The 27,064-nt window shown below is 47.9% G+C and overlaps 1 long non-coding RNA gene across 2 annotated transcripts in view; it reads left to right on the top strand.

Annotated features, from left to right (window-relative positions):
- The first annotated feature begins 14,470 nt into the window (after nucleotides 1-14,470).
- Nucleotides 14,471-27,064, top strand: part of LOC138266948 (uncharacterized) — a 38,945-nt gene continuing 26,351 nt past the window's right edge. The window contains exons 1-2 of one of the 2 annotated variants that reach the window (XR_011199754.1): nucleotides 14,471-16,374; nucleotides 19,643-19,722. This is a non-coding gene — a long non-coding RNA (uncharacterized lncRNA). The remainder of the gene's footprint in view (nucleotides 16,375-19,642; nucleotides 19,723-27,064) is intronic. The other variant, XR_011199755.1, reaches the window with a different exon arrangement.

Here is a 27,064-nt window from a genome sequence, read left to right as displayed (position 1 = left end):
GTGTCTGTGGGCTCTGTTGAGTGCACAAAGTTTATGTTTGAGATTCTGGCTCGAAGAGTAAGGGTGTCCTAAAGTGTAGAGATTACATTCAAAATATTAATAACACACTACCCTCCAACAGACTTGCACCTCCTAGTAGAGGTATGGAGGCTGGTTCAGTGAGTGTCTAAAAACCTACAGCATGACAAAAGGCAAAAGATTCAATATGGTGCAGGTAAAACCCAGGGAGACCGAAAGGTCCCTATTGGTCCCTGTCCTCCAAGCCAAGATGGAGGACTCTGCACAGACGGGGTCACCTCTGCTCTGGACACCTTAGGGGTGGTCCTTGCTGCAGTGATCTCTCCTACCTGTTTCCCCTAATTTTCCTGGCTGACTTGCTGCCAAAAGTGGGGCTTTGTCCAGGGGATGGGCATCTCCACTAACTGGAGTGCCCTGGGGCACTGCAACATGAGGCTTGAGCCTTTGAGGCTCACCGCCAGGTGTTACAGTTCCTGCAGGGGGAGGTGTGAAGCACCTCCACCCAGGACAGGCTTTGTTTCTGGCCAAAGAGTGCATAAAGGCAATCACCCATTGTGGTCAGAAACTTGTTTGAAAGTGGCAGGGTGGCAAATACCGGTCAGTCCTACACTAGCAGGTGGGCTAACATACAGGGGGCATCTCTAGGATGCCCTCTGTGTGCATTTTTCAATAAATCCCACACTGGCATCAGTGTGGGTTTATTGTAGTGTGAGGTTTAATACCTAACTTCCCAGTATTCAGTGAAGCCATTAGGGTGCTGTGGAGTTCGTAATGACAAACTTCCAGACCATATACGTAATATGGCTACACTGCACTTATAATGTCTAAGAATGGGCTTAGACACTGTAGGGGCACATTGCTCATGCAGGTATGCCCTCATCTGTGGTACAGTGAACCCTGCCTTAGGGCTGTAAGGCCTGCTAGAGGGGTGACTTACCTATGCCCCAGGCAGTGGTTTGTAGGCATGGCACCCTGAGAGGGGTGCCATGTCGACTATGCCTTTTCCTCCCCACCAGCACACACAAGCTGCAAGGAAGTGTGCATGGGCTGATTGAGGGGTCCCCTGGGTGGCATAATACATTCAGCAGTCCTTAGAGACCTTCCCTGGCCACAGGGCCTTTGGTATCATGGGTACCTTTTACAAGGGACTTAACTGTGTGCCAGGGTTTTGCCAATTGTGGAAACAAAGGTACAGTTTTAGGGAAAGAACACTGGTGCTGGGGCCTTGTTAGCAGGGTCCCAGTACACTTTCAATCAAAATTGGTATCAACACTAGGCAAAAAGTGGGGGGTAACCATGCCAACAGTGGCACTTTCCTACAAGAGCCTTCATATGAACACTGAGTTTAGGTCAAAGAGACTTGATATTTTAAGCAACACTAAAAATAGCATACTTTGTCATGCTGCTTAAACTGTCTATTTCAGTGTGACTTTTCCTAAATATCCCACTTCACTGCTCTCAGACTTTGGCATGTATTTATAAGTTCTATGAACAAACAACTGCCTGTAGCCAGTCCTAAAAACGGGATGACTGCAGTGCACCATTGGGGAGTAAAACTGCATATTTTCCCAGCAAAATTCCACGATATTCCATAACCGTTTTGAAAAAAATATATTTTTAGAGTGAAATGTGGTTTGCTGGTAGTATACATTATTATTTTGTATGCACAAATGTGCATTCTGGGTAAAAAAAAAAAAAGTATTGTGAGCTACCAGCAGGAGATTGGTTTAAGCCACAAAAGTGCCTCATGGCAACATATTTTCTGCATACATGCCAACATTATAGAAGAAAAAAGTGGGAGTTTTCTTTAAAAAAAAAAACAACAACAAAAAAAATCAGCAGAATGTATTATTTCCCCCCCATCAAATTCAATTGGGCCTGAATCGAGTTACTTTTGTGTGGGATATGCAAGTCTGCTGCAGCAGAATCGGATATTAGAAAAGCAAATATAAGTTTGTTTTTTTTTCTTTTTTTTTTCTTCCTCCTTTCCTGTCAGGAGCACGGGGAAAGTGAAATGGCAGGCAGAGAGAGTGTGATGCAAGTGCTGTGCACAGCCCTGCAGGAGCAGGTTACTGGCAGTGCATACTGAGGTACACAAGACCAGGTCCAGTCACCTGAACCCCACAGAGGAATCAGGTTTTTACATGCAGGAATCCGAAAGTGGGAGACTAGCCTTGAAATTGGGAGTGTCCTGCCTCAATCGGGATGGTTGGCACATATTGAAGCAGGTTACGGGCAGTGTATACTCAGAAGTACACAAGTCCAGGCCCTGTCGTCAACTGAAGCCCACAGAGGAGTCTGGTTTTTACATGCAAGAATTAGGGAGGAAAGGGGACGACATTATCCTTGAAATCGGTAGTCTCCCTTCTGAATCAGGAGGGTTGGCCGGTATGGAAGCATTTTACTGGTAGTGCACACTCTTTGGTACACAGGACCAGGCCCTGTCAACTGAAAACTCGCAGAGGAATCTGGTTTTTTTTACATGCAGGAATCGGGAGGCTGGACACTAGTCCTGAAATTGGTAGTCTCCCGCCTTACTTGGGAGGGTTGGCAGGTATGGAAGCAGGTTATGGCAGTGCATACTCTGAGTTACAGAAGACCAGTGCATGTCAACTGAAGCCAGCAGAGGAATCTGGTTTTTACATGCAGTAATTGGGAGGCAGGAGATTTGCTTTGAAATTGTTAGTCTGTCTGAATTAGGAGGATGGGGACATTAGCTTTGAAATCGGTTGTCTCTCTTTCTACCAGAACAAAGTTCTCACACTCAAAAATTATGCAGAATTGCACTGTTAAATTTCCAGTCATTTTGGGATTTTCGCATAATGTAAAGTTACACAAATTTCTCCAGCATAACAAAATGATTATAAGGTCAGCACTCTTCTTAGAAGCCAGTGATTCCTGCTGTTCTCTTTTGTCTAAAGGTGGTAAGAGGCAGAATGTTCTTCACTGGAAAGAAGGTAGAAGAGGCCACACAACCTTCAGCTATGTCACTGAGCTGGCTCCCTCCATAACATTCCCCAATGGAATAAAAAAAAAAAACACATTAGCTTTCGTGTCAAGACTTTTTCAATTATATTAAGAACACAGAGGTGAGGATTATACTTCCCTTTCCATGCTTTAATTTTTCAGCAGCCCATCAGAAAAACAAAACAAAGACACCACTTCCAGTGACACAGTACCACATGGCCACCGTAGAGCCTAGCCCTATGTAATCCACTTAGGGATATAACACCTCCTCTTTCTTTGCTTGAGTCCAAACAACAGTAAAAGTCACAACAAAAATCCACAATGGAGGGAAAACTGCAAACCATACATGAACTTCGACAGGACCTACAAAGATCCAACCAGTGAAGGGACCAATGAATCAGATCCGAGACGAAGATTTCAGATGACGGGAATGACGTCAGCTCAGAAGAATCAGGAGTCACTTGTCTTCATTGCCTAAGAATAAAAAAATAAATCGAGCCATAAACACTGGACTATACCCTTTGACATCTCAATATCATTTCTAAAGCGGAGAGTAAGAAAAGGAACACAACATGAAATCCAGACATATCAATAATGTGTGATATAATATTCAAAACACTTTTTCAAGGGAGGGATAATCCTCACCTCCATGTCCTTAATAGAATTGAAAAATTCTTGACACGAAAGCTAGAATTATTTTTATTCTATGTCAGGACTTGGAGCCTCTGATTATGCTAGTGCAAAGCTGATCTAGAACAATTGTTGCAATGTCTAAAATGGGTTTATAATAAAAGGCCTTAAAGGTAGACTCAGATGACCAGTCAGCCGCTCCTTAAAATGTTCTCTAAGCGATATCCTATAGAAAAAGCCTTAGAAGCCATGGCACCTCTTGCAGAGTGAGCCCCAAACTGAGAGGTATCAATGCCCGCCTCACTTTTAAACTACTGCATACATCTAGCCTGGGTGGCTGACGATACTGGGTGGAAAAGCTTTAGTAAAGAAATTAACTGACTGCCCATGTCAGAACAAAATTTGGCTGTACTCGCTTCATAATCTTTTAAACATTGTACAACACACAACTTCAACTTAGAATGATCTGGGAAACTAGGATAAAACACTGACATTTGGTATGGCGATAAATAGTATAGGATACCTCTTCAGGGGGAAAAACTCTGACAGATCTAATGCATTTATATCACAAACTTGTTTACAAGGTACCAAACACAACAGCTTAGTACATTTAGCAGAGAGCTGCTTCCTAGAAAGGTAATTATTAGCTGACCAGGATTCTAAGACTACATTTGCATCCCAAATAGTGCAGTTGAGGAGGGTTAGAATAACAAACTCCTCTAAGAAGTTTACCCACAATCAGAAGTTTGCCAATATGTTTACCCTTGATGGGAACATGTCCTGCTAAGATGGCCGACCTGTAATTATTTACAGATCTGTAGGCCATACCCGAAGCTGCCAAATGAGATAAGAAATGTAGGATCATAGCGCAATCAGCTCAGTATGGATCAATACATTGTTCACTGCACCAAATACGCCAGCGTTTCCAGACGGATGAGCAACGCTTCTGCGTGCTTGGGGCCCAGGATCTTGCGATGAAATCATGAGATTCACGCAAAAGTCTTGAGAGACCATCATTCCCTGGAATTCTCCACACCACCAGTGTCAGGAAGTGCGATTGCTTTAGAGGATGGGGAAGGCCAATCGGGTCCAGCAACATGTTCCAACAATGCAGAAGTATGACCGGAGGAGAGCAAGTCATCTCTAGAACTACAGGAAACCAGGCTTGAATCCTCCAGAGGGGGTCACAAGCACCATCTCTGCTCTCTGACGTCGCACTTGAGTCAGAACTCTGGGAATCACCATGAAGGGAGAAAAGGCGTATCCTAGGAACTGAGATCCGTCCTGCAGAAATGCATTGGTTGCCTGAGCTTCTGGATCTGGGCGCCAACTGAAAAAAACGATCCTACTGCCGATTGAGGCAAGACGCAAAGAGGTCTATCACCAAAGAGCCCCACAGGCGTTGGAGAGATTGAAATATTCTTGGATGAAGTCTCCAGTTGCTGAAGTCTCAAAGGTAACGAGACTGCAAATCGGCTGCTGTATTGCTCTGACCCGGGAGATACTCTGCCACTACTGAAATCTGTGGTTGAAGGCAAAAATGCCAAAAGTCCTTGGCAATCTCCACCAAGAGGCGAGATCTCGTCCCGCCAAGCCTGTTGACATAACGGACTGCTGAAATGTTGTACATCCGGAGAAGGATGCAACAATTCTACTTCTCCAGGGAGAGGCTGCGTATCGCAAAAGAACCTGCCAAGACTTCCAAGCAATTGATATGACAAGCTAGCTTTGCCATTGACCAATGACCCCCAGTAACTATCGAGCCGCAGCAGGCTCCCCAGCCCAGCGGCTGGCATTGGACTCGATCATGATCTTCGGAGATGAGCCAACGATCGCTTTGCCTTTCCAAGCATCCATATGATTGAGTCACCACTGGATCCCAGTCCTGGCCACGGGTGAGAGGGGAATGAGGGCAAAATAGCTGAGGACCTTTTAGAGATGGGAGATCTTCATCTCTGAAGGGCCCGATAATGGAGGGGAGCCAGAAATATACCATCATCCGTGCTAGGGATCCAAAAGATACCATCTGTTTGGACAACATCGTCCTCAACTCCCTTGGGGGGAGGAAGGATCAATTGAGCTAGGACAGAGTCCATGTGAAAGCCAAGAAACCCCAGCCTCTGGGAAGTAACCAGGATGGACTTCTGACTGTTGATGAAACCAAAGTCCTGAAGGAGAGATATTGCCTACTCTAGATGGGTCAGTATAAGAAGAGGGCACTGAGACATGATGATAAGGTCATCAAGATATATGATCAGACGTACCCCTTTATCCTGAAGGTGTTGCGCAATGGGGTGCATCACCTTTGTGAAGCCCCAAGGCGCTGAAGACAGGCCAAAAGGAAGAACCTTATTTTTGTACCAACGGTCCTGCCATAGGAACTGAAAAAATCTCTGAGGAGAAGGAAAAATAGGAATGGTCAGGTAAGTATCTTTTAAGTCTATGTGGACCATTCAATCTTTTTCTCTTAAGATATCCCCTAGCAAAGGTATGCCCTCCATCTTTAAATGGCGGTAAATTATCCAACCATTGAAATCCTTTAGATTTAGGACCAACCGGGAACTGTTGTCCTTCTTTTCTACTAGAAAAATTTGACTGAGGAAACCGTGAAGGTGAGGAGAGGAGTCCACTATGGCCAGTAGAGCTGTGACTTCCAAGGAGATGAACTCCCGATCTTGTAGGGAAAAAAACATTCCCGGAGGAGATACCCTCTATACTTGGGAATCATAAAATTCCAGTTTGAAACCCTTTATAGACTTCAGGACCCTGGTATCCTGAGTAATCTTTTGCCAATTGTGAACAAATAAAGCTGTCCTGCCCCCCAGAATCACTTCTGAACCCAAAATAAGTCTCACCTTTAGGACTGGGCTCCTGATAGGAGGTGTAGGATCCCTCAGATTTCCCCCTCCTCTGGGATGTTGCTAGGAGCCACGAGAGGGGCCTTGATAGTAATTGCGGCCGAAGGCTTGCCCTCTGTGGTATCCGGCCCTGGTAAAAAGGGGGCAAATAAACTTTTTTATGGATCCCTGAGCCTTGTCTAGGTTGGCATAAGTGGAGGTGAACTTGGAAAGTTATTTGAGGAAACGAGATCCAAAAAGTAGACCCTAAGCCAATGGGCCTGATTCAGAAGAGGCCAGATCCGTCAGTTTGGGATCCTTCTTGTTTAGAATGGAGCGCTGCATTTCACTAGAGATGATGCAGTTTGCGTTTATCAGAAAGCATAAGGCTTTCTGGGCCCGTCCAACCAAAACTTCCAGGTTCACAGAGACACCTGATTCCTTAGCCTGAAAACCCAGTTCCAGGATCTTAGTAGGAGGACCGGAGACATCCAGGAGTTTATCCTGACAACCCCGCCAGGCAATATCAATGCCTTGGAGAATTTTTTGAGATAGGTTACCAGGGTGGAGCCTTTCTCTGAGGTCTCAGTGACTTTTAAAGGGAAATCAGGTCTGGGGCATTCCAATCTCAGCTGAGATTGGACATCTTTGTCGAAACTATGGCAAATGTGTGTCTGAACATATTCGGCCACCTCCGAAGGCGGATTCCAGGAGGAAGATCTAGGATGGATGATATCTTCCGGTTCAAAAGTGAGTACTTTTAGAGGCTGAAAAGGCACTAGTGCAAGCCGGGATTTGGCCTCTTGTTTACGTGGAGGAGAATCAGTGCCTTTTTCTGGATTTTGGGGAGAAATCGAGGAATCAGAATCCTCCTTACTCTCATCTCTTGGATAAAGTAATTGTGACGAATAATCGTGATCCGTAACAAAGGATTTCATAAGTTGTTCAAAGTCAGTTTGATGAGGATCTGCATTGGAGACTGAGCTGGGGGGATCTTGTGAAAAGGGCAGCTCTTCCAGGCTGCGAGAATGTGGTATCCAGCCCTGCTGCTCAGCAAAACCCAATAAGTGATGCTTAATTGGCTGTATAGCTCGGGCCAAGGCCACATTGACAGTGTGTCTAACACCAGCATTGAGGGCATAGACAAGGTCTTGCTCAAATGACCCCACAGGATCATCATAAAAAGTACCTTCCCCAGAGTCTCCTTCATAACCAGCCATGGTGGACAATACCAGGTCACAAAAAGTGAGACTTTAAAGGCCAGACAATCTGCCAATAATAATTTCCAATGAAGAGGGGAAGAGTTGCTGACAGTCTTCAAAGCAGGCTTACAGTGCTCAGGAAAAATCCCAAGCTAGAAGTAAAGTGTGGAGGGAGGCCTGCTTAAAATGGGAAGGAAACACACAAAAAATCCACCAACAAAGTGGTATTTCAGTAAGGCAGATCCCAATTATAATTATTATAGCCCAACAGCACAGCCGAGTGGGTGTAGGACGGAGAGCAGGTGAATTCCTTGAGCAAACTGAGTACACGCATCTCTCACGTGTTCTGAGACCCCAGGGAACAATGCTGGACAGAGTCAGCCGAGCTGAGCATGCGCCCGAACCAGGAAATACCAAAATAGAAAGAGGACAGTGCGTCAGGCATATCACTCCCACTCCTCCAATGAGCAAAGCGAGGGTTAAGAAAAACCTTTGTCAGGAGGATAAACTCTCCCAAAATGAAGAAACGCAGGCGCCGAACAAAACGGAAGCGTCCGATTGAAGCCTACCGCCAATTATCATAAAACAATGGCACAAGATAAAGACGGCAGAACGGGCGGGCGATGGATTCAAAAATGGCCGCAATCACCGTACTTAGGAAAAAAAACAAGGGCGGTAACTGTCTGCGCAGCAGCAAAGAAGGAGGCGGCGGTATACCCCTGAGGGGTTTATAGAGGGCAGGCTCTGTGGCGCGCATGTGGCTCTGTGTCACAGGAAGTGATGTCTTTGTTTTTCTGATTGACTGCTGAAAAATTAAAGCATGGAAAGAGAAGCATAATCGGAGCCTCCGGTCCTGACCCAGAATCATTACCTGGGTATCTTGTAACCCCGACACCGCACCTCCTTCAATAACAAAACAAAAAATACATATACATTCTAACTGAAAAATAAAGGACACTTACGCAATTTAAGTCACACTGCAGAAAACTTACTCGAAATTCAATACGCAGATTTCCGCCCTAAATAAACTTGAAAACATTTTCAAAATACAGATTTTTTTTTTTTCATGACATACCTCAATTTTGTAACGCTTCCATGTTTTTGTGTGGGGGCGTGGCGAGTTTCCACCTTCCTTGACGGGCCTTGATTTCTTTAGGGCTCTTTTTCTGAGGCGGTGGAGCTGGGTTTGACGTCAGAGGCGCGCGCCGGAAGTGCGTCGCGGAGAAGACCGCTCAGTCGCGCGGCCGCCGGAGGGAGAAGATGGCGGCGGACAAGAGCGTGATGTTGGGCTACATGCAGGGCTCGCTGCCGCGCAAACCCTCGGTGCGTTTCGAGAAGGCGGACGACGACATGGACTTGGAGTCGGATGACGATGAGCAAGGGCTCCTCTCCTTACCGCCGAGCGGGCCCGGACCGCAGGGCGCGGCCTACAGCCTCATTGCGCCGAACCCTGGCCCTCGGGGGCCCTTACCGTCACCAGGAGGGCCTCGCCCGGACTACCCCGGACCCCAGCCTGTACCAGGGGGTCCCGGCAACCCTGGGTCCCTCGCTGCACCAGGGGGACAAACGCCTGGGTACCTCGGGCAGCTCTCTGGGTCTCGGGGGCCCACCCCTGGATTCCAGGACCGAGCCTCTGCTCCCCGGGCCCCGACCCCAGGCTACCAAGGCGGTCCCGCCCCTCTCTCATCCTCTCTGCGCCCTGGGCCCCCCTCCGGCCTCCTTAGGCCAGGCACCGAGGAACGTGGGGGTCTTTCTGTGCCCCGCCAACCTGTGGCTGGGTATCAAGGGGAGCCCTCCACTCTCCGAGGACTCTCACTGGACTCCAGGGAACCACGGCCTCTCCCCAGAGGACCCGCAGGCTACCAGGACCCGGCGTCTTTGTCCAAGGGATACACGGAGCCCAGCTCTCTCCCCAGGGCGTACACGGAGCCCAACTACCTTACCAAGGGTTACTCTGATCTAAACTCTATTACCAAGGGTTACACTGATCCCGGCTCTCTTTCCAAGGGTTACACTGATCCCGGCTCTCTTTCCAAGGGCTACACTGATCCCGGCTCTCTTTCCAAGGGCTACACTGTTCCCGGCTCTCTTTCCAAGGGTTACACTGTTCCCGGCTCTCTTTCCAAGGGTTACACTGATCCCGGCTCTCTTTCCAAGGGTTACACTGATCCCGGCTCTCTTTCCAAGGGTTACACTGATCCAGGCCCTCTTTCCAAGGGTTACACTGATCCAGGCCCTCTTTCCAAGGGTTACACTGATCCAGGCTCTCTTTCCAAGGGTTACACTGATCCAGGCTCTCTTTCCAAGGGTTACACTGATCCAGGCTCTCTTTCCAAGGGTTACACTGATCCAGGCTCTCTTTCCAAGGGTTACACTGATCCAGGCTCTCTTTCCAAGGGTTACACTGATCCAGGCTCTCTTTCCAAGGGTTACACTGATCCAGGCTCTCTTTCCAAGGGTTACACTGATCCAGGCTCTCTTTCCAAGGGTTACACTGATCCCAGCGCTCTATCCAAGGGTTTTACTGACCCAAGCTCCTTTTCCAAGGGTTTTACTGATCCCAGCTCTTTTTCCAAGGGTTTTACTGATCCCAGCTCTTTTTCCAAGGGTTTTACTGCTCCCAGCTCTTTTTCCAAGGGTTTTACTGCTCCCAGCTCTTTTTCCAAGGGTTTCACTGCTCCCAGCTCTTTTTCCAAGGGTTTCACTGCTCCCAGCTCTTTTTCCAAGGGTTTCACAGACCCCAGCTCTTTTTCCAAGGGTTTCACTGGCCCCAGCTCTTTTTCCAAGGGTTTCACTGGCCCCAGCTCTTTTTCCAAGGGTTTCACTGACCCCAGCTCTTTTTCCAAGGGTTTCACTGACCCCAGCTCTTTTTCCAAGGGTTTCACTGACCCCAGCTCTTTTTCCAAGGGTTTCACTGACCCCAGCTCTTTTTCCAAGGGTTTCACTGACCCCAGCTCTTTTTCCAAGGGTTTTACTGACCCCAGCTCTCTTTCGAAGGGTTTTACTGACCCCAGCTCTCTTTCGAAGGGCTACACGGACCCCAGCTCTCTTTCGAAGGGCTACACGGACCCCAGCTCTCTTTCGAAGGGCTACACGGACCCCAGCTCTCTTTCGAAGGGCTACACGGACCCCAGCTCGCTTTCCAAGGGCTACACTGATCCAAACTCTGGTACTAAGGGTTACACTGATCCAAACTCTGGTACTAAGGGTTACACTGATCCAAACTCTGGTACTAAGGGTTACACTGATCCAAACTCTTTTAACAAGGGTTCCAGTGGTTCCAGTGGTTCTAACTCTTTTACCAAGGGCTACATTGAGCCCAATTCTCTTACCAAGGGCTACACTGAGCCCAATTCTCTTCCCAGGGTCCACACGGAGCTCGGCTCTCTCAACAAGGGCTACACTGAGCTCAGCTCCCTTACCAGGGGTTACACGGAGTCCAGCTCTCTCCCCAGAGGACCCACAAGCTACCAGGACCAGTCATCTCTGCCCAAGGGCTACACTGAGAAAAGTATTCTTTCCAGGGAATACCAGGGTCCTAACTCCTTGTCTAGAAGCTACCAGGAGAGTTACTCTCATCACTCTGGGCGTCAGGAATCCTCTCTGTCAAGTAGCCACACATCTAGTTACCAGGGATCTTCCTCTGTGCCACAGGGGTCACTTTCTGCTTCTCAATGGCCGAGTTATAAAGATTCTACAGAGCAGGGACAGTCCCTATTTAACCGCGGCTCTGCTCAGCAGGCTCCCTACTCAAAGCCAGCCACCAGTGTTGGTCCTGTTTCTGGTGGGGCTAACCTGGGATACCCATCTAGACAGTGTGGACCCCTCATTACCGAACAAGAGCACACTTTTTCTCGTCTCGCACCCTCCCAGGAACACCCCTCTGTCCAACAACCACCCCTTCTAACACACCCAGAAAATCCTGTTTCAACCCACCATCCTCCGTCGTATACCACATACCATGACCTGCAACCTTCTGCCAAGCAAGAGTATTCGGCGTCCCTGGAGTCAACCACAAATCGAGACTCCCCTTCAGTCCACCGTCATCCTCCCGGATCCCTTCCCGCCAGTCAAACACGTTCTCAAGATGTCGACTGGGCAGCTTCCCATTCTGGACCTCAGCAGTCGTCCTGCTTTCCTACCTTATTCCCTGCCTATCAGAAAGCACAGTCATCCACCTTCACTTCGAAGCCCACTGTCGTTGATCAGGGGCCAGTCTCAATCTATTCTGCAGTGGAAACACCTTCCTCTACCTATCGGGGCCTGCCTCTAGCTTCTTCTGTACTCCGAGCAGCTCGTTCTGATGATCTGATGCTCCCGTCCGCTCACGAGGGCTCCAATTCTTTACGCTCAGAGGGCTTGCGTTCCAGCGACCTCTATGCTGGGCCCATACAGATACATCGCAATGTGGCTGATCTGGCAACGCGTGAGGAGAAGCCAGTGAGGAGTTTCAGGAGGCATTTCAGAAGCCAGTCCCCCCCATCTCGAACTGCATCTCCTCAGAGGCGTCCAGGGCGCAGCCGAAGCCGCTCCCCATACTCATCACAAACAAGGGACCGGTCTCCCCAAAGACGGGTTAGGAGAAGCAGGTCGCCAGGTTCAGTCGGTGAGCGCCGTAGATCACCTCAGAGGCCACCCAGGCGAAATAGATCGCCGCCAAACCAGTCTCCGCACCGGCTGAGCAAGATAAGCAGGTCTCCCCTTTTACCACCCAGGTATCGACCCACCCGACCAGCGAGCACAAGAAATAGTAGCAGATCACCACATTTAGGTGGGCCAGGGAACCGCTCACCTCCCCGGCGGTCTGGGGCCACCAGGGGCAGGTCAAGTCGTTTACGCAGGCCTAGGCAGCGGTCTCCCCAGAGGGGCCCTCGTCGGAGCCCAGTGCCATACTCTCCGCGTAGGATGCGGTCCCCCAAAAAGGAAGGTGATCGCAACAGGAGCCGGTCACCTCGCTCCCTCCGAAATCGGTCCCTACCAAGAGGAGAGAGACAAAGTAGAAGCCCTTTGCCACGGGGGTACCTGGCCAGAGCCCGCTCTGCGGACAGGGGTGCCAGGCCAGTTGGCCAGCCTTCATCTATATCCAGAAATCGGTCACCACTTCCAAGGTCCAGAAAGGGGGGATTGCGGTCCCGTGACCGGTCGCCGCGGTCCAGAGCCAGACACACAAAAAGCAGATCACCAGTGCCTAAAAACCTGTCTCCGCCACAGCAAGGAGAGGACAGTCAAGCCGTATCGCATCCCGGGAGGGGTATATCTCCGGTATACAGGCTAGCCTCCAGACTTGAGAAAAGCAGTTCGCCCCCAAAAAGTAAAGACCCTGAAACTGAGGCCAGACACACTGGAGAAACATTGCCAGAACCACCTTTACCCAGGAATTGGCAATCTCAGAATCCAAGAAACCCGCAGAATAGCATGTTGTCGAGCTCATCTGCGCCCTCGAAACAGTTTACTCCACAGCCAAGGCCCACCAGCGGCAGTTCAGTGCTACCCCCCAAGATGTGGCCTTTGAATAAAGGGCAGTCATCCCAGAACCAGGCTCCTTCATTAGCGAACCATGGTCAGCGCCAGCCCTTGCGGCCACTGATGCCGCCAAAACGCTTACTACAAGACCGAAGGAGAAGCGCCTCGCCTCCAATGAAGCGCTCCCCAGAAATGGAGGCAGAGCATCAGGCGGAGCTGCTTCCATCTGAGGCCCAGCCTTCACCAGAAGAGGCCCAGGATTACTCTGAAACAGCAGAAGACCCAGATGGCCCCCCGCTGCAACACTATGGAGTCCGGATCGAGCCTTTCCCATCCCGAAGCTCCAATAAAGACATTTCTTATGCCGCTTTCCGAGTCTTCAAGCAGTTTGGTTACGTGTCTTCCATTGAGATCCACGGCGCCGAGGAATGTCGGTTTTGTTTGGTTTTCTACCGAGATGAGGTGGCTCGCGAGAAGGCCCTTGGGTCTGCCCAGGGGGTCGAACTTCTAATGCAAGCCGTGTCCGTCTCGGCTTACGACGGGCCACAGACGGAAAGCAATGTTGTCTTTCGTCCGTCTTCCACGAAGGCAATTACAAAGCCACTGATGCAGTTTAGCAAAAACGCCACCAAGACTCTCTTCATCAAAAACCTGGACAGCAGCCTGGCGCGTGGCGACCTCCACCTGACCTTCCAGGCATATGGGCGAATATTAGAAATCAATGTGAAGAAGAAGTTTAACGAGTCCTCCAGCCTGGCCTTCATCCAGTACAGTGACACCCTGAGCGTCACCAGAGCCATCAAAGCCATGAATGGGGCCCCCCTGGGGGACAACACCCTCATTTTAACTTACGCACAAACTGAGCCCACCAAGTGTGTGTGGCTAGATGGTCTCAAAGGGTTGTCTCAGGTGTACCTCACCAATCTCTTCTCTCGATATGGACCGGTGGCACTCACGGCCATCGACGCAGTGCACAGCAAGGCCTTGGTTTTCTTTTATGAAGTCGAGCACGCGCAGAGTGCTGTGAACGCCATGAAAGGGCAGAGGCTCGCCGGCTGCTTTGTGGCAGTGGACTATGCCAACTACGAGTGTCAGACGGACTTCTACTGCACCATGCACTCCACAGAGCAAGACGTGGCCGAGCTCTACCAGTTCTTGATGGCAGACCAGTGAGCGTCTTGGCAGATCAGTGCATGTTCTCAAAGGCGTTCAGTTAATTAGACACTTGTACATAGTTTGGTGCGTGGTAAACCGTTCCATGGACCTAATGGATGCACCCTTTACTATATATATATATATATATATATATATATATATATATATATATATATATATATATATATATATATATACACAATTATAATTTTGAAACGTACCACAGTTATATAACACACACTTGAGTAATATAGCTTTATTTGGAGCATGTTCAATCAAAATCAAGCCAAGACAGCTTAAGGCACAAATCTGGGTCCGTTTTAGGAAGCACCATTTGGGTGTCCTCCCCCTTTTTTTTAATTTTTTTATTTTTTCAAGATCTAAAAGATTTTGCTCCATTTGTCTTGTTTTGTCCACTTGTTTCATTTTATAGAAGCATAACAAATGTTTGGAATGTGTGTTTTATTTCAGGGGATCTGCTCGTTGTTGATGTATATCTTTTCTCCCGCCCTTTTCTACTGTCACCTGGCTTCACTGGTTTGACACATGTCGCCTGCTGACTATTTTATTAATGATTAGTAATAATTTTTCTCTCACCTGGTAGGTATATGAAAATTCAAAAGCAATTTTTTAAGCTACCCAAACATCTGTGTTATGTTAATTTTCGATGCAATTGCTTTTCCTGTTAGTTTTCAGCAGTGAAGTGTTTGGTCTAGGAGAGAGTTTCCCGTTTGCCTCTATTGTGCTTTAAGTCATTACAATGGTGATTATACCTGTATGAGAAAGTAACTTGTAAAATACCTGCTGCATGGAGCATAGAGGCACTCCTTTGAAGTTCTTTGTAGTTGTTCTTTAGAATACATCGTTGTTGGCTGTGGCTAAAGATGTAAAGTGCACATTTCCTGATATTTTGCCGGAGGGCAGTTCTGTGCAGCACCTCCCCGTGGTTCACTTTTCTGGCACTTTTTCTTCCATCATAACAGTTGAGAAAGCAGTCATTCACTAAAAGATATAGTGTGAAATACATTCATGCTCTTACTGTTAAATTGTTCAAATCCCTGTTGCTTGGGTAAACATTGTCAAGGGGAGCTTTAGTCATAAAAAATTAGACTAGCATTTTGATTGAAACGGAAAGTGGAGTGATGCAGTTATTTCCCTTAGAGACCCCATACGGCTGACTTTTGCCTTGGACAGTTCTTGCACCAGATCTAAAGCAGAAGGGTTGATAGTGCATTGAGTCAGACATTCCAGCCAGCCTCTAATAAAACATGTTCTACGTTTTGGTCTTTGATTTGACAGCAGTTGGCAGAGTCAAATTGTAAGAGTTAAATTTGAAGTGCGATGGGGAGGATGCGTCACATGCATTAAAAAAGTGGATTCTAGCGGTGCATCATGGGGTTCTACATTACTGTCCCAGGGGACATTTCCTGGCTTCAGACGGTGCTGAGACACCTCACCTATAAACAGATAAATTCCTTGTGTCACAGAGGATTTGGTGTCTGTGGCTGCAGCATGTTAGATGGCTAACACCCCTTGCTGTTAGATTTACAGGACATAACACTTTCCATGTTAGTTCGGCGGCAATGTATTCTGTGGTTTTGTATTGGTGGAAGGGGCACACTAGTGTATACGCTGACCATCTTTGGGACATTCAATGTAATGTTGCATTTTACACTGCACCATAAGTTGAGTGGCATGATGAAAACAGTGAGGCACCGGAGATATCCCATGTTCTGACATGTACCTAGTACATTGTACTGAATTTGGGAGGTTTGGGCAACTGGAGCGAAGAGCCAATGCCAGAACCTCCTTGACACTGAACCCCTGTTTTGGCTCTGCTGTGGCCTTCCATCATTCTGGCCTTGGTGTGCTTGGGGACTGCTGTTAGAATCCAGCTTGGTGCCCTTGAAGGGCAGGTGAAGATGATGCTTTGTGACTTGAGTCTGAACTGCGAGGTTCCTTCAAGAACAATGTGGCAGCACACAAATGCGCTAAAGAAGCAAGTGATACCGAATGGATGTTCTTCATGGACCGATGTTGCAGGTGGACGGGACCACATTTAGTGGCGGCGTTTGGGAGAACGTTTTGTGCTGGCTAAACAGGTAAGAACTGATCTTTGCCATTTTAGGGTTCGGTGGGCTCCGCATGGAAAGTGCTATGGCGTCTCTTCTTGCTCTTAAATTTTTAGAATAAAGAAGCTACCCAGATTTGAGCTGTGCCTTGTGAGTGTGTGTATGTATTTCTCAAAACAATATGCATAAATTATGTAAAACAGAAGAGGGAACTCTGGGTGGGTTCAAAGTTTAGGTGGAGAGTAACTCCAGTATAGAGCACCCTACTACACCAGCAACATTAACATTATATTTATATATTATATACATTTTCTAGCACATTTTTTAAGCATAGGGTTAACACAGTGCCATCCCATAGTCACAGAATGGGTATAACCCTTTGAGATACCTGGCCCTAAGCCTTTCGCCATTTCTATAGCAAAGTCTTAAAGCTTAGGATTAGTATAATGCCATCCTCGCCGAGCTGAAAAAGTGTACCACTCACCGGTGAGGTGGTTCTTACTGAAGCCATGTCTTCAGTTCCTTCGTGAAGCTGGTGAGGGGGGTGGTTTGTCTAATGAGGGGAGGAAGGGCGTTCCAGGCGGTGGCTGTGTGCTAGGAAAAGGAGTGTTCTCCTTTTCCTGCTGCGGGATACTTATGCAAGAGAGCTGGGCTGAGTGTGGGGCCCTGTGGAGTTTGTCGCTGGTTCAGGTATGCTGGTCCGGTGTTGTGGAGGGCTTTGTGTGCGTGGAGGAGGATCTTGAAGGTGATTATTTTCTCTATGGTAAGCCAGTGCAGTGTACACAGATGTTGCGAGGTGTGGCAGTGTCGAGGACCAGTCTAGCAGTGGCATTCTGGATGTTTTGTAGTTTGGGGTGAGTTTCTTGTTGATTCTGTCGTCGAGTGCGTTGCCATAGTCCAGTCTGCTGGTGATGAGGGCTTGTGCTACGGTCTTTCTGTGTTCAAGGGGGTCCATTTGAAGGACTTGTGGAGGGTGTGTATGCTGGTGGATGTGACTGGGTTGATTTGATGGTTCATGCTGAGGGTTGAGTCCAGGATGATTCCAAGGTTGCAAGCTTGGCTTGTGGGGGTGGCAGGTTTCTGAGGCTGGGTGGCCATAATGAGTTGTTCTACGTGTTGGGTTGAGGGCCCATGATGAGTACTTCTGTCTTGTTTGTGTTGAGCTGAAGGCAGCTGTTTCTCATCCAGTTAGCGACTGCTTCCGTGCCTTCGAGGTGGTTGTGTCTGGCTTTGGGTTTGTTGGAAAGGATTAGTAGGGTGTCAATGGCATAGGAGATGATGTTGATTCGTAGCTTCTGACGAGCGGGCCCATGTAGACGCTGAACAGCGTGGGGCTAATGGAGGATCTCTTGGGAACTCCACAGGTGGTGGGTTTGGGGTCTGCGAGGAAGGGGGCGAGTCTCACTCGTTTCTTTCTGCCACAGAAGAAGGATTGGATCCAGTCAAGGGCCTTGTCTCTGATGCCGGCTTTGTGGAGTCTTCTTATCGGGGTGTGATGAGACCGTGTCGAAGGCTGCCGAGAGGTCTAGCAGGATGAGTGCCGCTGTCTCTCCTTGTCCAGCAGGGTGCGGATGTTGCCTGTTGCGGCCAGGAGGGCTGTTTCAGTGCTGTTTTTTTCCTGAATCTGGATTGGGAGATGTCGAGGATGTTGTGGTCTTCTAAAAACGTGGCAAGTTGGCTGTGGACAGCTTTTTCGATGACATTCGCAGGACACGGGAGTAGTGAGATGGGCCTGATGTTGTTGAAGTTGGTGGAGGCTGCCGAGGGTTTCTTGAGGAGGGGGTTGATCTCGGCGTGTTTCCAGTCATCGGAAGGTGGTGGCAGCTAGTAAGTGGTTGATGGTGAGGCGGAGCTTGGGGGCGATGGTGTTGGCGGCTTTGCTGAAAATGTGGTGGGACCATGGGTCAGTGGGGGCCTGGGAGTGTATGAACCTCATTGTTCTCAGAGTATCTTCGGTGGTGAGGGGGGTCGAGGTGGTGATAGTTGGTGTTGGGTTTTGGTAGAGGGTGTGCAGAGGTTGTCCTTGCTGAAACTGTTGTAGATGGTCTTGATTTTGTGGTGGTAGTAGGTGTTGAGTCTGTCACAGAGGTCCTGTGAGGGTGGGATGTACATTGTTTCACTGTTGGGTTGGGCAAACTCCTTGAAGATGCCCATATTCTCTTAGAGTGCACGACTCGCTGGATCTGGGTTGGGGGCCTTCTCTCACTCACAGTTCAGCAGTCATTCATCTGCATTTCAGTTCTGCACAGTGTATTTTCCTGATTTGGCTGTCCCCTCCATGTGTTAAGATTTCTACCTTTGTTCTTATTCTTAGGAGCACTCGCAAGGCTTGGCGCACACACCAGTCTACCTCTACTTGTTAACTTCTGGCCCGGGGTGCTTAGAATATATATATATATTTTTTTTGTGTGAGCTTAGGAAGCAGGCTCACCTTGAGAAGCCGTGGTTGTGTAACATCCAACAGTTTGACTCCATCACAATAGGATATAGCGGGTGGAAGCAATGTCACACCTCTGTTTCTGCACCCCCTACCACTTATTAGTTTACTACAGACTTCTTACTTACTGAAACTCTGAAGGGAGCGGCCAGTCCAAAGCTTTCAGCCTGGCACAATTAGTAGTGGTAATAATCATGTTGCCTCTCATGAAGAGGTGGACTACATGAATTCTTACCCATGGCACAAATGCTGATCTCAGCCAAACAGGTTTGGCAACATTGATCTTAGGCCTCTACGGAAAAAATCTGAAGCATATGTATTTTTTCTCTGACTTCATAGCTCCCTTTTTTTTCTTAATGAGGAACAAAAGTTTTTAAATGCCCCTTTCTGTTCAGTTCATTATTTTTCAGCTTTCAACTGAGCAGTGTTCAGCTGATGGGTGACTGATGTTTAGTGATTTTGCATACTAAAATTAGAGCTTATACTTTGTGCTAATTATACATTTTAAATGATAATTCAGTGCCTCTGTAGGGGCCTGGTATACTAAGGAAGGCCCAGTTCATTATTTTGGGGGGGGGGGGGGGGGGGGGGGTTAGAGCTGTGAAGTAAGTGAACACTTGCGGCTGTGTGCATCTTCAGATGCCATGGTATCACAGGCCAAAGCACGACAGGGGAATATATGACCAACACAAAGTAAATGCCAGGAATTTTTTTTTTAGAGTATGGTAACAAGTCATTTTGTAAACTTCTGCAGGTCTGCCAGCGATCCTCCATGTATACCACCAAGATGTCCCTAAATGCTTAGTTCTAAAGTACAGACACCCACTGCTAGACCTTAAACTGATTTTTCACTTCTTTTAGGCCAGTATGAACTGAAGTGGAGCAAAGATAACCGCAGATCTTCCCCGAAGAACAGTAGATGCTAGGGATAAGTTTGTTTGGTAAGTAGCCCCGCCTCCCCCAACCCCAAAATGTTTCAGTGTCTTGTAGTCAGTCTACAGTACTGTGCTTATTAAGACCAGGTTTTAGGTAGAAGCAGTATGGATTTAAATAGCAATCTGTATTTTTGTACACCCTTCTGATTTTGTTTCCATACATTCTTGAGCCCCATAGTGTTGGCATCTATATTTGTGTAGATAATCTATATTGTGTATCATGTATACATCCTCATGCTACTCCGCTCCCATTACTGTGTGCTCTGAGTACCAGTGACTGGCTGTTTTATTGTGTAACATGATGCTAGACATCAGTCAATAAAACTTCCCACCACAGAACAAAAATGTCACCAATGCCTTGCTTGTTGCGGACATTTCCATATCAGTGGAAGTTAAAACATTCTTGAGCAGCCATCAAACCTTATTTACAAGATATTCCTCTTCTGTTTCTATAGTGTTTTCGACCAGTTTCAGTATATTCTTTCAATGCCATAGACCACTCTTTGTAAGTGACCTTATGAGAGCCTGTGTCTCTGCTTGGTGAACACATTTAAGTCTCTCCTGGATGTTCTTCATTTGAATTGCAGAGGAGGCTCTCAAAGCCCAGGTTACAGGTGACGTAATTGTATGATTCAGAGGAGAAAATATGGTGAGAGGAATCCTATGCTGGCCATGGATAGTGCAACTAAGCCGCCATCTGATACTGCTTTGGATTTTTTTTATTTTTATCCCAGTTCCAGGACTATCGCTTGCTTTTGAGAGAGGTCCTAGAACCGTGGGTATGCACATGTCTTCCTACGGGAAAGTTTTTGGATTGCTGTATTGCCTATGAGGGTCGATCTTCTGACAGACCCGAATGGCTTTTGCATATGTGCTTGCATGCTTTGGCTACATCTCTCGAAGGGTTAACTTTTGTTCATTGCCTTGATGTATTAACTGTCTAAGGGAAGGATTGTTAAAAATAGGTATTTCTAGTTGTAGACTCTTTACCGTAGAATTTCCCCCAGGTGTCAGTCTAGATCTGGAGGTTTATCTCAAGCAATCCCCCTGCGTGCCATCCAGGGGCACCAGTTGACTCAATTGACGGGTTCGTCGGATATGACTTCGTGGATCCTATATAGACGGTTGACTGGACTTTTCCAGAAGCTTTTTTGATATTCTTGAGTATCAATGTCATCACAGAAGACCGGCTTGAAGCCTTGTGACTCCTGTCACGAATGATGTCCGTGACTGAGCCACACATTGTGGTTCTCTGTTGTTTCGGAGAGCGGCCATGACCCAAAGTTGTGCTTAATGCCATGTCATGATCCCGAAAGCTAAAAGGGAATGGCCCATAAAGCTAATTGTGGCCAGGAACTCCGCTCCATGTCAGTCCCGTTTGTGGGGAAGGTCCTGTGACAGCCCGCAGAGCTCACTCTTCACCGTCTCACTCGAGTCCTCTAGATGCTTGGGTAAGCACAAGAAGAAATTAAAGAGCAGCATTCTTTGACTTCACCCCGTTGGTCGGATGATTTAACCCAGGAAAAGGAGCATCAAGGCTCTAGGCCTCAGTCTTGGGAGCATACTTCTGTGCCGGCTCTGCACCTCCCTGAGTTTCCAGGAGCCGGAGCCACCCCCTGCCCAGCCCCGCGAGTTCTATAAGGCCATCCGCCTCCTCTTTGGACAGTCTGACCCTGTCTGAGCTCCTTTGGGTTCCGCTCAGGTGGCTTCGGCCTCAGCTCTGAAGGGCACCCAGGGATCTGTTTCCAAACCATTCTGTCGTCCCTCTGCTACACTGCCAGACAACTGTTCCGAAGTCAGTGCTTTCAACAGCACCCAGGCCCCTGGTCGACATCTATCCCATACTCAATGCCGTCTCCGACATGCTCTCTAAGTCGACTCAGGACCTCCGTGTTGAAGAGGAGGGTGGCCGAAGTTCTGGGACCCGAGCTACCTTTGGTGTTTTTCAATACCACCTCCTTGACAAGTGCTTGAGCCTGGGGCTTCCTCTTCAGAAACTCTTTCGCTATTTAATGCTGCCCTCACTGATGTTCTGCTGGGGACTTGGTCCAAACAGAGCACAGTGGCTCCTATTAGCAGAACAATAGCCCGCTGCCATAGGCTAGTGCGTAATTACCCAGGGTTCCTGACACAACACCCCACTCACTGAGAGCTTGGTTATCCAGGCCTCCTCCTCCACAGGCACATTCCCTCTTCTATCTCCAGACAGGGAATCCAACAGACTGGATCAGCTTGGGAAAAGGATGTTTTCTTCCTCCAGTCTGGGTTTGGGTCCATGAACACTGGATCCCTTTTCCGCCGTTACACCAATACTTTAGGGGACACAGTTGTGCAGCTGCTGACACAGGTCCCGGATGCAACCCAGTCCATTCTCTCTCAAGCTGTTACTGATGGGAGAGATGCTGGGAAGTTCACAATAAGATGTAGGCTGGATGCAACAGCCGCCCTAGATAGATGGTTGCATCAACGGCTTTGAGGTGCCCGCTTGGTTGAGTACATCTGGCTTTTCAGGGGATGTCCACGATGCTCTTTTGGACATGCCCTTTGATGGAACCCATCTCTACGTCAACAACAGACTCTGCGCTTCAGAACTTTAAGAAGTCCCAGGCTACAGTCCGGTCTGTGGGCCTCACAGCTGCTCCCCTCCTTCCTTGGTCTGATTTTTCACCCCTTTTGTGGCCACAGAAGGGAAGCAAACCATGTCGGTTTCCCTCCAGCCACTGTGCTGTGTATGCTGGCCAGCCTCTGCATGGCTTAGGACGTGGAATCCAATGTCCTTGTTGAGCCAGAGGTCTGCCCAGTCCACCACCCCTCCTGCTGCAGCCTCCAAACCTTCCAATCAGGAACTAGTTAGATGCAGGATTCACCGTCACCTGCCCCACTGGCAATCCATAATGGCAGACAGATGGGTTATGCAAATATTCTGAAGGGCTAATCCCTCCCCTTAGAGATTATCCTTTCATCCGTTCCACTATTGAACATTCAGATAACGGAGGATCACCTGGCACTTACCAGCGAGGTTACAGCTCTCTTGGCCAAGGGAGCCATATGGATGATCCCTGTGCCGCAAGCAGGTTGTGGTGGTTGTTGCCCAAAAAGGACCGAGGCCTCTGCCCTATCCAATTTTCACTCTGGATCAAGTCCTATCTATCCTGGACCGAGGAGACTGGATGGTAGCGCTTGAGTTGCAGGGCGCATATTTCCATACTCCTGTCCTGCCTACCCAGCTCGTCTGCGCAGGACAGGGTTTTCAGTCCCCCACCCCACCTTGAAGACTGGCTGTTGAAGGCGGGCTCGCCCCAGGCTGTCATCTTCCAACGCCAGGCTATGGCGGATCTCCTGCATTATTTGGGGCTCACTATAAACATGCCAAAGTCACACCTGACTCCCTCTGAGATGCTCCCTCTCATCTGACCTGTTCTGGGCACATTGCAGTTTTGGGCGGAGAGTGCAGGATATTCAGACTAGGATACTGACAGCCTTTATCCTGAATTTCAGTGAGAGTGGCTGAGGCTGTTGGGCTTCATGGCCTCCTGCATCCTGCTAGTAATTCATGCCAGATGCCATATGTGGTCTCTACAGTGGGACCTGAAGTTCTGGTAGGTGCAGCATCGGAGGGTCTCTCTGACATGGTCTAAATATCAGAGGGAACTGCGCAAGATCTGCTGTGGTGGCTTTTGAACTGCAATTGGGTCAGAGCAGATCCTTCTCCAATCCCCAACCATATCTCTCTGTGGTGACAGACGCGTCACTCCTGGGATGGGCTGCCACACAGTCGAAGATCAGAGGCATCTGGTCTCGGGCGGATTCCAGGCTCTATATCCATCCCTTGGAAGTCAGGGCGGTGAGGCTAGCATTGAAAGCATTCCTTCCCTTTCCCAAGGGGAAAGTGGTGCAGGTGCTATTGGACATCACCGCCGTGTGGTACTGTAACAAGCAGGACCTGGTGGGGTCGTGGACCCTTTGTTAGGAGGCTCTGTGCCTATGGACATGGCTGGAACATCAGAGCATATCCCTGGTAGTTGCTACATCGGGGGTGGAGGCTCTGGGATCTCTGAATGCCAGAGCAGACGTACTGAGCCTTCAGTGCCTGGCCGATCGCAAATAGTCTCTCCATCCGCAGGCTGCTTTGTGTGTTGGTGCTTCCAAGATGGCACTTGTTAGGTGATTTATTTATTTATTTATTTATTTTTATTTTTTTTTGGTTTCAAGTAGGATTATGGCCTCCTTTCCGCCTTCTGCACCCCCCAACCCCATTGGACAGAGTTCTCAGGATCAAGAACGGCCAGTCTTGAGTAATTTTAGTGGCGTTTGACTGGGCAAGAAGTCTGGTGTCCTGAGCATTGCCATTGATCCTCAAATCAGACTGCCCCTTTGAGAGGACCTTCTGTAGCAGCAGCAGGGGACAGAGATTGAGTGGAGTCTGTAATACCATTTTAGTAGCCAGGAGTCCCTACACCAAAATGGTATATGCTTGTCCTTGAAACAAATTTGTGACATGGTGCATACACAACTGTTGACCTCCCCTGGCAGAGGTTGTATTTTTGTTCTTTCTCTAGGCCTGCAGGGCTCTGCCTTGGGCACCCTAAAGTGTTTCTTGTCTGCTAGATCTGCATTTCTGAGATTACGTGAACAACCCTCCTTGCTTAAATCTCCTATTCTGAGAGGTCGTATCCATATATTTCCTCCTTCACTGTTCATATTGCCCCAATGGTATTTGAACTTGCTTCTTACTTTTCTAATATGTGCTCCTTTCGAGCCACTTCATAACTGACCCTTTAGCCTTCTTACTCTAAAGACAGCTTTTTTGTAGCCATAAATTCTGCCTGCAGGGTCAGTGAGCATCAGGCTTTCCTCGAAGCCACTTTTCATTTCCACTGATCCTGACAAAGTAGTACTTAGTACCAGGGCTTCCTTTTTTACCAAAAGTATTCACACCCTTTCATGTAGGCCAGTCCACCACCTTGCTTTCCTCGTAGCCACTTTTCATTTCCACCGATCCTGACAAAGTAGTACTTCGTACCAGAGCTTCCTTTTTACAAAAAGTGGTCACGCCCTTTCATTTAGGCCAGTCCACCACCTTGCATACTTTTTACGCCAACCCCTCCACCCCCACGGAAGAGCAGAGACTCCACAGCCTAGACCCAAGAAGAATGTTGCTGTTCTTTCTTCCTCGTACCAATGAGTTCTGGGTGTATGATGAACTCTTTGTGGGATATGTAGGTGCGAAGAACAGTTGGACAGTGCAAAAGAGAACCACCATTACACAAGTTCATCAGTCACTACTGCCCGTAGAGTCTAGTCAGGAAGGATGGATAGTTTGTCCATTTGGTCCTGCAGGACTTCCTAGTATGATGTTAGTTCACAAACCCACCTCCAGTGATGGTATTGCCTGGGTATTTATTCTAAGGTAAGGAATCTGAAACTAGAAGTCTCTATCAGATTAACAAATTACTTACAGTTGGTAAGAAATTACCTGGTAGAGGCATTCTAATTGCAGATGCCTTGCAACCCACCCATCCTCCCCACTCTGCAAACTGATTTCTAGTAACAGGGACTTCCCTTTCAGGGCCCTAGTTATGATGGAGACTGGTCTGTGTTCTCCATGGCTCTGCTCCTGTGGTGTTAGAAATGGGGCCTCTAGTTGTCAGTTTATTCTCTGACCAAGTAGGGACCCTCACTCTAGTCAGGGTAACAGTCATGCACCTATAATAACCCCCTGGTCACTCCCTTGGTAGCTTGGCACAAGCAGTGAGGCTTCTCTCGGAGGCAATGTGTAGATATTTGTACCCACACACAGTAACACAGTGAAGACACCAGAAGAGTACTCCTCGCCAGTTTACAAAAAAATAAAAATAAATATCCAAGTTAAACAAGATCAAAATGACACAGATCGCACATACACCAGAAAAGATATACATTTTTAATGTTGATTTGTAATAGGAATCAATGGATTTGGTGTTTTAGCACAAAGTACCTGGTATGCGTCAAAAATAAGGCTGTAAAAGAGGCGATGCTTCAGAAAAGTAAGCAATGCATCAGTTCCTTAATTGCAAGTGAGGTTCTGCATTGATTCTTTACCCACCTGGTAGGCGATGTGTCACTTCTTGCCCTGCAAGAAAACGATGCAGTGACTTCTGGCCTCTCACCCTTGGTTCCTTGCGATGATGTTGAAGACTTGATGCACAGGGATGATTCGTGGAAAATCCAGACGCACAGCAACAATGGATCCACGCTGAAGCAGGCACAGAGTCAGTATTTTTTCCCCAACTGCAGTGCAGGCGCTGCTCTAATGCCTGCGATGCACGCATTTATTTTTAGGTCACCAGCTTCTTCCAGGGGTCCAGGGACTGGATTTGGCACCACTTATCAAGTCAGGACTGTAAGAAGCTGGCTCAGTTTATGGTGTGGCACCCTATGCTGAGTCCTGGCAGCCCGTAATGATAGTCTTCAGGTGTCCAGATAACAAGTTCTCTGGGGGTAGCGAAGGCACGCAGGAGGAATGTATAGTACTTGCATTACCACAAGTCAGTCTGTAACTGTTCACAAGAAAGAACCACACCAGGTGCCACTCAGAGTAGGTGGGCAAGATGGTAGACCTCCATTTACAGACTGTCTCTTTTTGGCTAACGGTAGCCAACCTGATCAGAGAGTCTCCCCAGCTATCTGCCGCTTCATGAAGAATTTCAGTTAAAGCCGTATTTGCGTGGCAGATTAATGGGGAATCAGAGCTTGGGCACTTCACATACACTGACCGGTGCTAGTCTGGTGGCTCAGTGGGTTAAAGCATTCATTGCGGTGCTCTGCATTTGACCCCATGGGCACAGTTTCAACTTCAGAAAGGTCCACTCAGACGTTTCATCTTTCTAAGGTCGATTAATATAGAACTGTTCAGTTACGAAGAATCATTTGTTATCGGTCTCTAATACCAAATGTCTCTAGGGGATTTACTTGTACACTGTAAATATACTTGTAGTGTTTTGTATTATAATTGGTTTTATATAGCACTTACTAGCTGATACATTGAAGCACTCTATAGTGGATAATGCAGTCCTTTGTAGGCCAAAGTTAGTGGTTAATCGAGTTGCTTATTGTGGTAGAATAGTTGGTTATTGGTTTTGCCTTGTGCTCTAAGCACACTGAAGAAATTCTTCAATTTTCAAGTGGTGCTGTATTACGTTAATAGGGGTTGGGTGTAGTTATTATAGTGTTAAAGTGAGTGGAGAGAGTGCGATGCGGAAACGGGATGGAGAAGGTTAGATAATGTCACATCAGGGAGAGGTTAAACAGAATGAGAAACTGTGAATTCTGGAAGTGTGATGTGTAGATTGTTTAGAAAATGTTAGAT

Source organism: Pleurodeles waltl, chromosome 12, assembly GCF_031143425.1.
Source record: "Pleurodeles waltl isolate 20211129_DDA chromosome 12, aPleWal1.hap1.20221129, whole genome shotgun sequence".
In the NCBI taxonomy this organism is placed as follows: domain Eukaryota; kingdom Metazoa; phylum Chordata; class Amphibia; order Caudata; family Salamandridae; genus Pleurodeles; species Pleurodeles waltl.
This window is presented reverse-complemented; position numbering and strand designations above follow the sequence as displayed.